The sequence below is a fragment of the Staurois parvus genome, unplaced genomic scaffold (assembly GCF_062004578.1).
Source record: "Staurois parvus isolate SC_StPar_1 unplaced genomic scaffold, SC_StPar_1.0 ptg000327l, whole genome shotgun sequence".
Taxonomy (NCBI): Eukaryota; Metazoa; Chordata; class Amphibia; order Anura; family Ranidae; genus Staurois; species Staurois parvus.
Window position 1 is genome coordinate 6,585,828 of NW_028318123.1, and position 14,069 is coordinate 6,599,896.

Below are 14,069 nucleotides of genomic sequence, written 5' to 3' on the forward strand. Positions count from 1 at the left end.
ATAACAATGGGTCAGAGGGTTTAGTCCAGAAGTCGATGCTTCACTTCAAACTAAAAACCCATCAGAAAAGGCATTAAAGAGGGTTTTCTATACAAGTGAGGCAATAGTAGGCATCAATTTTAGTTCCAGAAATTCAGAATGGATGATAGATTCACTTTAAGGGGGAAATAGAGGACCCCCATTTATATTGTTATGTCATGCATTAACACACTCATTTTATATTAGCCAGCTAATGCACCACATTCACTTGAATTAGTTGGCTAACAAACCAAAATGCACAAAAAAGTTCTTAATTTTCAGCAACACAGCTCTCTACAACAGACGATAGTGTGTTACTGTATGTTGAGGTATGCTCACTGCACGTGCCTCAGAAAGGTGCGATGGGGTGCCATTCAGAATAAATGGCACAACAGCACACCAATGCGCGTAGCGTGCCACATGGTACTGCGATGCAGTGGTGTAAATTCAGCCGAACTGTTGAAATGAAGAACTGTAATGAGAGAACATGGATGCTGCTATTATCATCTGGTTTCTGGAAGTATTGGCATGGTATGCTACCTCAATACGGAGCCATTGATCAGAACAAACAAAGAGATGAGAACTCCTGAATAACATACCAGTTTGTGATCAGTGACTGATAAAGTAATGAAGCCACTATTCAGAAGAGAACAGCAATGACAGCTGCAACGCTGCCAATGTACAGACTTTGTTTAAAGAAGTATGGCCAAAGCTCTTTTGGCCATACTTCTCCTGTGGATCATAAGAGTGCACATAGTTCTGCATTTCTGTGATCCAGATTCAGCTGACAGAGGGATAAAGTACGCTGTTGGTCGATGTCATAGAGCTGGCCCAGGCTCTTCACGGATCCTGACAACAATGTCAGGATCCGCCCAGATGCCTAATACCTGCCATCAGCACGCCATTCAGATCCTTATTCAGCCGCTCCCACCACTTCCAAAGTGAGCACTGAAGGGGCAGAACGGTGACTGACAGTCACCACTTTCTGTCTAGAGCAGACCAAAGAACTGAGTAATTGCAGTCTTTGATCGCTCAATTCTCAGTGTAGAGTCACTGGGTGACAGCTGCAGCTTGGATCAGTACTGCAGTCATCTACGCGAATAGAAATGTTTGGGTTTTTTTTTTAGATCCCGCACTTCTCTTTTAAACACTACAGAGGGTACAAGATTTCTCTCAGTTTACTCATATTCAAATAAAACTAATTTCACAATTAAAATAATGGCATTTACAAGTTTTCACACAAGACGAATACATATTTTTCTAGTGTGCTTATATTTAGCAAATTTGATAATCTCTATGATGATCCTAGCCACCATTCATATCTTAGCATTTTGTTGCACGTTTCCCAAAACACCAATGATGAAAAATCTCATTCTCAATGAGCCCGTACACACATTGTTATACAGGATTTATATAGTGCCAGTTTGCTCAGCGCTTTACAATATAAAAGTTGTGCCACTTGTGTAAAGTTTAAAAAACGTACATGACCTTTACCCCCTGGTCACATCAAGTCCAACTTTGAAATTGTGCGACTTACAGTGAAGTAGCATGATTTCAAAAGTTGGGGAACATGCTGATTTCAGGTGCGATTTGTAAGACATTTGACACAGGTGTCTATGCAAATTGAACCAAAAAGTAGTACATGTACTACTTTAGAAATTGGTGAGGCTCCAACCAAGTCGGAACAGCACCGATTTGACCGCTATAATTGAGGACAATAGGGTGCGACTTGGCATAAGATTTGCAAGTCGCATGGCATGCAAATCACATGCCAAGTTGCACCCAATGTGACCGGGGTGTTAAGACAAAATCACAAATTTTTGGCCCTATAGACTTCACTGGAAGCCCATTTTTTTCAAATGCTCCCATTAAAAGACTGGGGGGTAATAAACATGTGTTTCTGCTCCTGTGCTTCAAGTTGCACAGCAAACCTCAAAATCATCTGGCTACGGACTTGCCCAAGTGTTGATGTGGCCAAGATATCAACACAGGACCACGGGATTGTACAATCCCCTATAGATTAGAACAAAGCGAACTCCCCAGCAATGTACTTTACATACTATAAAACCAAGCGATTTTATTTAGAACACAGCAAAACATTCCTCCTTTTGTTTCCATTCCTTTAGATTTAGGGTACATTTACACTTGCAACTTTGCCCAACAACGATTACATGCGAGGACCCCAGTGGGGGTTTCTGGCGATTGGTTGTAGGAGGCAGCCCCATTGAAAGCTATGAGAAGCTGCCATAGTTAAATCGCAGCAGCTCATATGTACTCATTCATGCAGTGATCACTTACGAATGATCGGCCCTGGGTGCAGACAGCATGTGTCCTGGGCTGATCACTGGCAGGCGATCACTGAATGAGTAATCACATGTGAGCGGCTATGATTAACTACGGGAGGGGGCAGCTTTCGATGGGGCTGCCTCCCGCAGATAACTGATGGGAACTGGGTTTCTTGCATGTGATTGTTGTTGGGTATACAAGTGTTACTATACCCCTACCTGAACTATGGAAGATATCCAATCTATTCAATTTGCAGCCAATCTGCCAAGCTATTGAACTACATAGCTGGAAGATCTGAAGGATACTGTACAGATTACACCCTGTTCCAAATTATTATGCAAATTCTATTTAAGTGTCACAAAGATTAAATATTTTGTTTTGCAGTTTAACTCATGGATGGCATTGTGTGTCAGGGCTCTTTTGATCACTGAAAACAATCTGGGACACCTGTGATATTTAGATTGGCCGGTGAGCCCAATTTAAGGAAAAACTACTAAAAAGGAGGGTTCCACATTATTAAGCAGAGCACCATTTTCAAGCAATATGGGGAAGAAAAAGGATCTCTCTGCTGCCAAAAAGAGTGAAATAGTTCAATGCCTTGGACGAGGTATGAAAATATTAGATATTTCATGAAAACATAAGCGTGATCATCTCACTATTAAGAGATTTGTGGCTGATTCAGAGGACAGATGGGTTCGTGCAGATAAAGGCACATTGAGGAAGATTTCTGCCAGATCCATGCATCGGATCAAGAGAGCAGCTGCTAAAATACCATTACATAGCAGCAAACAGATATTTGAAGCTGCTGGTGCCTCTGGAGTCCCACGGACATCAAGGTGTAGAGTCCTCCAGAGTCTTGCAACTGTGCATAAACTTTCTATTCGGCCACCACTAACCAATGCTCACAAGCAGAAACAGCTGCATTGGGCAGAAAAATACATGAAGACTAATTTTCAAACAGTCCTGTTCACTGATGAGTGCCGCGCAACCCTGGGTGGTCCAGATGGATGGAGTAGTGGATGGTTGGTGGACGGCCACCCTGTTCCAACAAGGCTGCAACGTCAGCAAGGCGGTGGTGGAGTCATGTTTTGGGCTGGAATCATGGGAACAGAGCTGGTCGGCCCCTTTAGGGTCCCCGAAGGTGTAAAGATAACCTCTGCAAAGTATGTGGGGTTTATGACTGACTACTTTCTTCCCTGGTACAATAAAATTTGAATTGTACTCTTAATAGTTGATAACATGAGAATTATGCTGCCTGTTATTTACATCAATTGTTTAAGTAAATGAGAAAAATATTATTTGCATAATAATTTGGAACAGAGTGTATAATGCCTATAGTGAGTTTAAAGCAGATTGTGCAGCACGAGGTAACAAACATGAGCACGGTAGAAATGAACTATAAATGTATGGCTACATCATACAGAGTAAAGCACATAAACAAGTAGATATTTCCCCTTTATGTTGGAGAGGTTGTGGGGAAAAGGGCACGATGGCACACATTTGGTGGGAATGCCCAAAGATACAAGAATACTGGGCGGGAGTATTACAACGTCTCCAGGAAATACGTGGGATTACCGTACAGAGATCTGTGGACTTGTTTATTTTATAAATGTTGAACCTTTGGTAAAACATCATAAGAAAAGAGTATTATACCATCTAGATAGTACAGCGAAGGGCCCGATTCCCAAATTTTGACTCGCCCCTGACCCACCAAGCTTGAATGACTGGATAAACAGGAGTAGAAAACATCTAAAAGGATGGAGGAGTTGTGTCATATTGAGGATAAAATTGAACAATTTAGGAAAATGTGGAGTGGTTGGTTTTTAAAGCAACTAAAAGATATTTGGAATTGGTCAGAATATAAGTGGAAGAGTAATGGGGGGAGTTTTAAAGGAGTGTCTGACAGAGAAAAGGGGATAGGAGAAAAATGAATACAGATATTAGGGATGCACCAAAATTTCGGTGGCCGAAACGTTTCGGCCAAAAACACCCCTTTCAGCTGTCAGCAGAAAAAAAAAGCATTAATACAGGTGCCAAAAAAAACCCGCCGCTCAGTATTTCTCAGCCTTACCTGAGAAAGCACTGAACGATCCCGGCACTGAGCATAGAAATTAGTGAAAAAAAGATGGCCTCCACTCATCTCTATGCCCTTGGACGGGAGCGATGCCACTTCCGGTCTCTTTTTTTTTTTTTTTTTTTTTTAAAGCAGTAGATCACAGGTGTCAAACTGACGGCCCTCCAACTGTTGCCAAACTACAAGTCCATGAGGCATTGCAAGATTGACAGTTACAAGAATGACTCCTAAAGGCTGAGGCATGATGGGACTTGTAGTTTCGCAACAGCTGGAGGGCCGCCACTTTGACACCCCTGTACTAGATCAATGCTTTTTTTGATCTAATGCTTTACATTGCAGAGGAGAGATGTGGGGTCTTATTGATGTGGGCTCTTATAAAGAGAACCTGTCACTAATTATTTCTATCACAAGGGATGCATGCATTCCTTGTAATAAGAATAAAAGTGATTAAAATTTTTTTTTTTTTTAAAAAAAGGGGACAGTCCACAAAAAAGAAACCCAAAACAAAAAACCACACACAAAAAAAAAAAAATTAAAAAAATGCCCCTGTGCTCGCACGTAGTAGTGAACGCATACGTAGGCCATGCCCACATATGTAGCGATGTTCAAACCACACGTGAGGTATAGCCACGAACGTCAGAGCAAGAACAATACTTCTCGCACTAGACCTCCTCTAACTTTACACTACTAACCTGTGGAAATGTTTAAAGCATCACCCATGGAGATTTTTAAAGTACCGCAGTTTCATGCCATTCCATGAGCGTGCGCAATTTTAAAGCGTGACATGTTGGGTATCTATTTACATCCTCTTTCATATTTTACAAAAAAGTTGGGGTATAGATTGTTTTTTTTGTTTTTTTTAATCAAAGTATTTTTTTCCCAAAAAAATATATATTCATTTTTAAGAACTGCGTATTTCGGTTTTTGGCCAAGTGCATTTTGAATTTTTGTTTTCGGCACCAGAATTTTCATTTCAGTGCACCACTAACAGACATAGATTGATAATTATGAGAAAGATCAGAGATTAGGATCGGGTGTGGATTAGGGAAGGGGGGGGGGTAGGGGATAATATGATATGATATGATGCAATTGGGATGTACGGGTGAAGTGTGTTTTTAGTTTTTCAGTCGTGTGTGTGTATTTGATGTTCTTATTGTATCCAAAATATGTAATAAAAGGCATAATAAAAGAAAGAAAAAAAAAAAGCAGAATGTGCAGTTGGATGGTGACGTGTATTAATTAGTTTTAAGGTGAATATTTTCAAGCACAGCAATGATTTTATAGCACAAAGTAATGCATAGTTCACACGCCAGTACAGCGTCCATTTACTTTCAGGTATGTAAACTTACTACACACACCTGGAGGAGGAATGAATAGTGTAGATCACTTGTACAGATTTTTGCCATTTTCAAACACTCATTAAATAAAGTGACATTTTAGGACAGTCATACAGTATACCATTAGACAAAGCTCACAAACAACAAATACCACCAGCCGTCTGAAGAGAACAGAGGAAATATGCGTTGCGGTCTGATAAAATTCTGCACATTCCAGTCTTCCCATGTAGGTTTCTAACATACATACCTGCATGTTGATCAAACAAACAGGAAAAAACACAGTTAAATATACAAGCAGAAGACTCACCTCATGGAGTAATGTTTTCCTACCTTCGGCACAAAAGGAATTTGAAAACGTAGACTAAAATGGGAGGCTTAACAATTCTGCTCTCCTCTGCTATTGGCGCTGCATGCCCTAACCCATCTTCTACAGTCACCTTGGAAACCAGTTGAGCAAATGCTAACCTCATTCAAACATGTCTGCTGCCTGCCAGACAGTTAAAGGGAAAGTATGACAAACGATGTACAGCTAGCCACCTTCTACACACGTTGCCAAATCTGTGGCTGCTTTTATATTGCCTTGCTACTGCTCAAGCATTTAACATTCGAATGGTAACAAAGCTATGGTAACAGTCTTGCTGTGATGAATAAATTAATGGCAATAGAAGAGCTGCTAGTCATATGGTGAAAAACCTAAGCCAGGGGTAGGCAACACCAGCACTGCCGACTTCATGGAACTACAAATCCCATTATGCCAATCAAGCCTATGGCTGTATGAGTCTTGCAATGCCTCATGGGACTTGTAGTTCCTCAACAGCTGGAGTACCAAGGTTTACTACTCAGACCCAAGCATTTGGTCATGACTTCTTTTGAGCAGTGGATCAACTAGATTCTGATCATTCCATTCAGCATGGATCATGTTACCAAATGTCCAGGCATTTTAATCACATGGCAAACACAAGACACTTTCACTGGACACGGTGATAAGTAGGCAACACTTTAAGGGCTTGTTCACACTTGACTTATTTCTAATTTTGCCAAATGCCCCTATAGCGTTTGACAGGCATTAGAGAATCGTTGTGGACGCTCCTCAAATGCCCTATGCGCGGTTTTGAGGCGATTGCCAAGCGTTTATACCGTACCACAAATGCCTATAATGAAGTTAAATGTTCTTAATGCCTCACAAATGCCTGCCAGGCATTTGAGGAGCGGCACCATAGACCTGAATGGGAGGCTTCAACTCCTGACTCGACATTAGGCGTCCATTTGCCGCGACGCAACGCTAACGCTTCAGTGTGAACAGCACTGTGTGCTGCCATGTGCAGAATTTGGGAAGCATTAAAAACGCCTGTCTGACGCCTGCTGAAAAACTAGTGTGAACGTAGCCTAAAAGTACCAGAGCCTTTCCTAAGAGTAGAAACTGTAAAGTAGATGTAAACCCTAACCAAATATTTAAGTTGCTTAAAGCTGAACTCTGAGCACAAAAATATTTTATTTAAATACTGTATACTCCTCAAGTACCACACAGGATATAAAATCCACTTTGTGTGCACCAAATGCCTTTGCAAACACAGATATTGCCCTGTAAAAGTAGCAGTGACATCATCGTTACACATAGCCTGCGCAGGAAGCAGCGCTGTGGGAGGGACCCAGCAGGGTGCACCCACTACAAGACCAGTCACCCTGCACAAGGAAAGAGAAGCAGTGACTGGTCTGTATTACAGGAAGCTCCAGCACAAAGATAAGTTTCACAATGGAATACTGCACATATTTGAAAGAAATAAAAAAAAAGCACATCAAGATAAAAGAAAATACACCTGCCTCCTCTATTTAGACAATATTTGCTGATCTGAGTACAGTTTTTTACAGAATATTTTTATTGAACTTTTCAGAGTAACACTAATATCAACCAATATAGTCGGGGCACTTGGCCCACATGGAAAAAAAAAAAAGACAACAGAGCACAGACTCATACAGACAGGAGAAACACCCTGATAGATTGCGGCTTTCATTGGCCTACTCAGTACAGCCTAATATGATTTGGAACAAAATAAGTCAAGAACAAATTAACAACAGTAACCCTGTCCGGTTCAATAAGCAAGTTTCAAGGGAAACATGGATGACCGGAATAATGCTGGACTTTAAGAAATGTGTTTGCCTGAGTATGTCAGGTAGGCAATAGAACAAAAAGATATATTCAGCCAAATGCTTCAGAACTCATTGGACGCCGCTTCACAGTGCAGATGGACAATGACCCAAAGCATACTGCAAAAGCAACCAAAGAGTTTAAGGGAAAGAAGTGGAATGTTATGCAATGGCCAAGTCAATCACCTGACCTGAATCCGATTGAGCATGCATTTCACTTGCTGAAGACAAAACTGGAGGGAAAATGCCCCAAGAACAAGCAGGAACTGAAGACAGTTGCAGTAGAGGCCTGGCAGAGCATCACCAGGGATGAAACCCAGCGTCTGGTGATGTCTATGCGTTCCAGACTTCAGGCTGTAATTGACTGCAAAGGATTTGCAACCAAGTATTAAAAAGTGAAAGTTTGATTTATGATTATTATTCTGTCCCATTACTTTTGGCCCCTTAACAAGTGGGAGGCACATATGCAAACTGTTCTAATTCCTACACTGTTCACCTGATTTGGATGTAAATACCCTCAAATTAAAGCTGACAGTCTGCAGTTAAAGCACATCTTGTTCGTTTCATTTCAAATCTATTGTGGTGGTGTATAGAGCCAAAAATGTTAGAATTGTGTCGATGTCCCAATATTTATGGCCCTGACTGTATATTCTTAAAGTGAGTTTCCCACCACTGTTCGTTGCTTATGATCTTACAAGTTGTCCAATATCTTGTGAAGTTTTGTTGTGTCCTCAGCCTGCAGAAGGGCTTTGGCCCATTCCTTCAGTAAAGAGCCACTGGTGCATGACATCACTTGCGGCAGGAGTTGAGAGTATAGAGTAGAGATGGAATAAGATCTTTGTTTTATGGTTTTGTCCACCACCAGGTATTGTAACGCTCCTCCTTTCGGACCTACAGTACCTTAGATTTAATATAGGCAGCTAGTTTAAGGTAGTAAAAGGTAGTAGATGCACCCACTACAAGACCAGTTGATCTGACAACTGCAATTGCGCTGCTGGTTTACAGCCAGTACCACAAGACTTCACTCTCCTGCACCATAGACTTCTATGGGGCCATTGCCAATCACTTCTTTAGTGGAAATACAGCCTTTGGATTGAGGTAAGTAGGCATTTGAGGAGGGGGCAGGTGGGTAAAGTTGGGTCAGGTTAGGGGAAGCAGACAAAGGATAGACGCACTTTGTTTTGAAGTCTGCTTCTCCTTAACCACTTCCAAACCGCACGCCGCTGCTTACTTCCGAGTTTCGAGTATGCGCGCCCCCTGATCTACATCCGCTGTGATTGTACACAACAGGAGCCTATCAGCAAGTCCTGGGTAATCATTCATGGCCAGGGCTTGCTGATCGGCTATGTACCATAACAGCCCGGAGCTCTGTACAAAGAGAACGATCTCCCGGTTTCTCATGTCTGCAAAGCAGGGATGAGAAAAGATCTAGTGGTATAAGCAGCACACTTTACACACATTATACATAGACAGGCACACATTTAACCCCTTGATCGCCCTAGATGTGAACCCCTTCTCAGCCAGTGTCATCAGTACAGTGGCAGTGTACAATATTATCACCGATCACTTTGTCAGTTCCGCCCAGCATCAGTTAGTGTCAGATTGCCAGGCACACTAGCACAGTCCCCCTATAAATAGCTGATCACCATTAGTAGTATAAAAAAAAAAAAAGTAAAAATTCCACACACACAAGTTTGTAGGCTCTGTAACTATTAGGCAAAAAGTAATCAATATACACTTATTGGGATTTATTTTTTAATCAACGACATGTAGCATAATACATTTTGGCCAAAATTTATGAAGAATGTTTTTTTTTTTTTTTTGGACATTACAACAGAAAATAGAACTTTTTTTTTTAATTTTCCGTCTCTTCATTTATACCGCAAAAAAACAAAAAAAAAAAAAAAAAAAAACCTAGTGGTGATCAAATACCACCAAAAGAAACCTCTATTTGCGTGAAAAAAGTTAAATTAATTTTGTTTGAGTAGAGAGTTGCATGACTGCACAATTACTAGTTAAATTAGCGCAGTGCTAAATAGCAAAAAAAAAAAAAAAGGCCTGGTCATGAAGGGGGTAAACTCTTCCAATGCTCAGCTGGTTAAGAACCAAAAAGGACTCCTGACAGATCAACAGGTATTTTGTCTTTAAAAGCACTTTGGTAGAGAAGCGGGTAACTGGTTATGATCCGAGTGGAAGTTCGCCCCCTCTCTTCCTGCTTGCAGCTGTCTGGGAAATGTCACAGGTCCCAGTAGGCTGCAGGGCCATTCACAAAGCACAGTGTAGATCACGCATGTACAGTGGGAAGCAGGCTGTGAAAGCTGCAAAAAGTCACAACTGGCTTCCCACACTAAAGATGCTGGCACCGGGAACCCGAAGGCTAGTAAAGAACCAGCTCGGGTGAGGGCAACGCTGGATCTTTGGACAGACAAGTGTCCTTTTATTAAAAAGGCAGCAGCTACAGTATTTGTAACTGCTGACGTTTTTTTTTTCAGACTGAGGTACGGCTTTTTTTTTTACCATGGTACAATTTCAAACGGGATTGGCATCAGATAACTTGCCAAGTGCTGTTTATAACTGGCTAAATTAACCAATTGGATAAACAACCATCAGGTGGCCGCTAAACCTACTAATCACTGTGGACCAAGCCAATCCAAACAACTTGGTACCATGTGATCTCTGATGACCTATCACAGAGATGACATGCTAGTGTTTACATGGTTAATCCCTCCCTTTCTTTTTACACTGGAGGAAGGAGAGGAGTCAGAGTAATTTGTGGATGGGGAATGAATAAATGAATTAATGAATACACCCGCAGCATGTATGTAGTGCATCATTACCAAACTTCATGTTTGGACCAGCATATAATCTCAGATTGGTACTAGAGGGGATGGAGGGCCCTGCTCGTTAGTTTACAAATTGTATTGTAACTGTAATGTCTACCTTCATTTTGTAAAGCGCTTCGCAAACTGTTGGCGCTATATAAATCCTGTATAATAATAATTTCTTAATTTCATAAAATTTGTGGCAAAGGAGATCACAGTAGCGTGTCTACTTTCCAAAAAAAGTGTCATTTCAAAAAAGGTGTTCATACTGTCCTGGCAAAAAAAAAAAAATTACTATCCTGGCATTTTTTTTTTTTTTTTATTTGATATGTTTTTTCTAAAGTAAAAAAAATAAATAAACTTTGTGGCTATTAAAGAGGAACCTAACTCCCTCATACATCTGCCCCTTTTTCTATGATGGGAAAAATTAAAAATAAACACTCACCTGTCCAAGGGATCAAGTATTGTCCTGCAGCAATCTGTTAATCTGGTGTCTATGTCCGCGTCACGCTTGGCCATCTCAGTCCAGTTTAACAGACTGTCTGTTCTGGGTTCAGGGTGCCAATGATGCAGCAGATCTACCCCCAGGCTGTTTTGTAAAAGGACTTCTACTGCCACCTGGGCTATAGAATGGGGTACCTAGGTCAGAATGGTGGCAGGGGGTGGGGCCACCAAAAAGAAAAAGCACCGTCTGAAAAGTATAAAAGTCATTTGGCTAGAAAGTTGCTTCAGAGTCATTGTCAGTCAAACTATCACAGCACAGAAAACTGGAAACGACCTGGTAACGTGCAAAAGGTGCAGCACATTGATTTTTTATTATTTTTGCCTTGGCATATGCCTTACAAGTAGAGTGCATTTCTAGGAGTTCGATAATTATTTTTCATACTTGCAGGGTTTTTAAAGGGATAAAAATCAAAGGGAAAGGTATATGGATTGCTGGGGTGTAGTGCAGGTTTTTTTTTGTTTTTTTTTGCCTTGACATATGCTTTAAGCTTCTACCATAGCAGCTTGCTTGGGTTTAAAGTGCCTCATCTCCAAATGCATAGTAGTGGCTGCTGGTCTGCTAGAAATTTACATACATATTAAAGGAGCCATGACATGGAGTACGCAGACCATATCATCTGTATGCAGATGGCATGCAAAGCCAAATGAGCTGATTACCCATGCTGGATACAGTACATGAAAAAAGATTAGAGGTCCTAAAATAAGCCTCAGGGACTTCTGATGGGTCTTGCCGGAGAAAGGCTTCATACACACAGACATACTGAACCAGAGCAGAAACGGATAAGATGATCTGTGGAACCTTATGCTTTAAATTGACTTATGCTATAAAGAGAAGAAGATAATCTGGGATGTTGAATGCTGCTAGAAGATCTAAGAGGGTGGAAATTAAATAGAAGCCATGGAACAGAGCAATTTGAAGACAGCTGTTAAGAGCCATTTCACATTAGTGAGCAGGAGTTATGACAGGTCCTCATAATTGCAAGGCCAAATCTGATACAAGACCACTGGTCTACAGTTTGTGGCAATATCCTCATAAGCAATTACAGTACCTGTAAAATTACACTTAGACTCGACTCCCCTATATACGATGTGGGAAATGCAGGCAATGCTGAAAGCTTCTCTCACCGCACTGAAAATCGCACTCTGTTCATGCGATCTGCCATTTCATGCAGGGTCAATGTTAAGTTGACGACATCCCAAAACAGATTGGTTTGAAAATGAATTGGTGTGAGAATGCAAGAATCGGATAGAACGGGTGAACACCCATGAAAATCGGATTCTGGTGCAGCCAAAAAAAAAGGTTCCTGCCTCAAATCGCACTGTAAATAAATCACATGATTTTTAATGCGGTGCAATTCCTGTCCGAATCACAAGATTTAATGCACTGCTATAATGAGAATCCATACTTCATCAAATATATAAAAAAAATAAAATGAAATAATAAAAAATATAATAAAATAACAAAAAAAAAAAAAAAGCTCAAATGTTTGTAAAAGCAGTGTGTGCATGAGGCCTGTCTCTAAACTCCCCTCCATGAAAACCTACGTGTCCATGCACACATAGGCATTTACAGGAGTTTAGGCTAAAAACAAAAACCAAACAAAAAAAAAACCCCTGTTATGCCTAAAAAAGTGGAAAAACACGTTTAGTGCTTGGTTGTTATTTCCCAGCCACTTTTCTAGTGCCACTGAAAGTTGTACACTGCACATGCTGGGGAGGTAAGAATTTTTTTTTAAATATTTTTTTTTTTTGGTCAATATGTTAAGCTAATACACAGGATTTATACTATAACCCCTTCCCGCCGACAGCATGCATATATGCAACCTCACTGAAATGGGCCTTTATCTATAAGGCCACATACAGTATATGCGCATCTATCTCTATGCTGGGAGTGCACCACACAGCATGTTCCCGACACAGACTGGGTTCTCACCAGGAGCCCAGAGTCCCTTAACAGTCGGGACACCAGATTGCTGTGTCAGCCTCTGATTTGCTATCACAGTGATCTGTCACTGTGAAGCCTTTCCCTGTGTTTTCCTTTCTATCTGAATGGAGGGAGAGACGCACTGTATCTCTCTCCCCTCGCAAGGAAAAAAACAAACAAAAAAAAAAAAGTTGGAAAAAAAACTAAAAAAAATAAAGAAAAAAAGCTAGAAAAAAAAAAAAAAAAGCTAGATCAAGGTCAGTGCCAGGGTTAGTGTTTTGTTCAACAGTCAATGTCGGTATATTTTGGCAGGATTTTTTTTCCTTTTTAATATAGTATTGGTGCCAGTATGTTTTAGGTAGGATAAAAAAAAAAAAAAAAAAAAGCAAAATGCACCCTATTCCTTTCTGGGCTGTACTATGTTATGATATTTGCCATATATTAAACACACTAGCTATTCTTAACAATGGTGATAAAATAGTTAGACAAAAGCAAATTTAATTCTGGGCTGTAATTCACAGGAAAAGAGAAAACAGAACCAGGGACGAGGATTACATGGTCAACTTTGAGTTGGCCATATACACTCCCCGGCCACTTTATTAGGTTCACTTTGCTAGTATCTGGTTGGTACCCTTTTGCCTTCAGAACTACCTGAATTCTTCATGACATACAGTCATGGCCGAAATTGTTGGCACCCTTGATATTTCTCCAGGAAATCATGTATTTCTCACGAAACGTATTGCATTAACACATGTTTTGCTATACACATGTTTATTCCCTTTGTGTGTATTGGGACAAAACAAAAAAAGGGAGGAAAGAAAGCAAATTCGACATAATGTCACACAAACCTCCAAAAATGGGCTGGACAAAAGTATTGGCACCCTTTCACAACTGCGGATAAATAAGAATGTTACAAGCATGTGATGCTCCTGTAAACTCACCTGGGGCAAGTAACAGGT

At 40.7% G+C, this 14,069-nt stretch overlaps 1 protein-coding gene across 14 annotated transcripts in view; it reads right to left on the reverse strand.

Moving 5' to 3' along the window:
- Positions 1 to 14,069, reverse strand: part of MAP7D2 (MAP7 domain containing 2) — a 219,649-nt gene that overhangs the window by 119,631 nt on the left and 85,949 nt on the right. The window contains exon 1 of one of the 14 annotated variants that reach the window (XM_089683918.1): positions 6,023 to 6,145. The exons of the other annotated variants lie outside the window; for them this stretch is intronic. The gene's annotated coding sequence lies outside the window, so the exon portion shown is untranslated. Of the gene's footprint in view, positions 1 to 6,022; positions 6,146 to 14,069 lie in introns of those variants that run through there. 14 annotated transcript variants of the gene reach the window in all.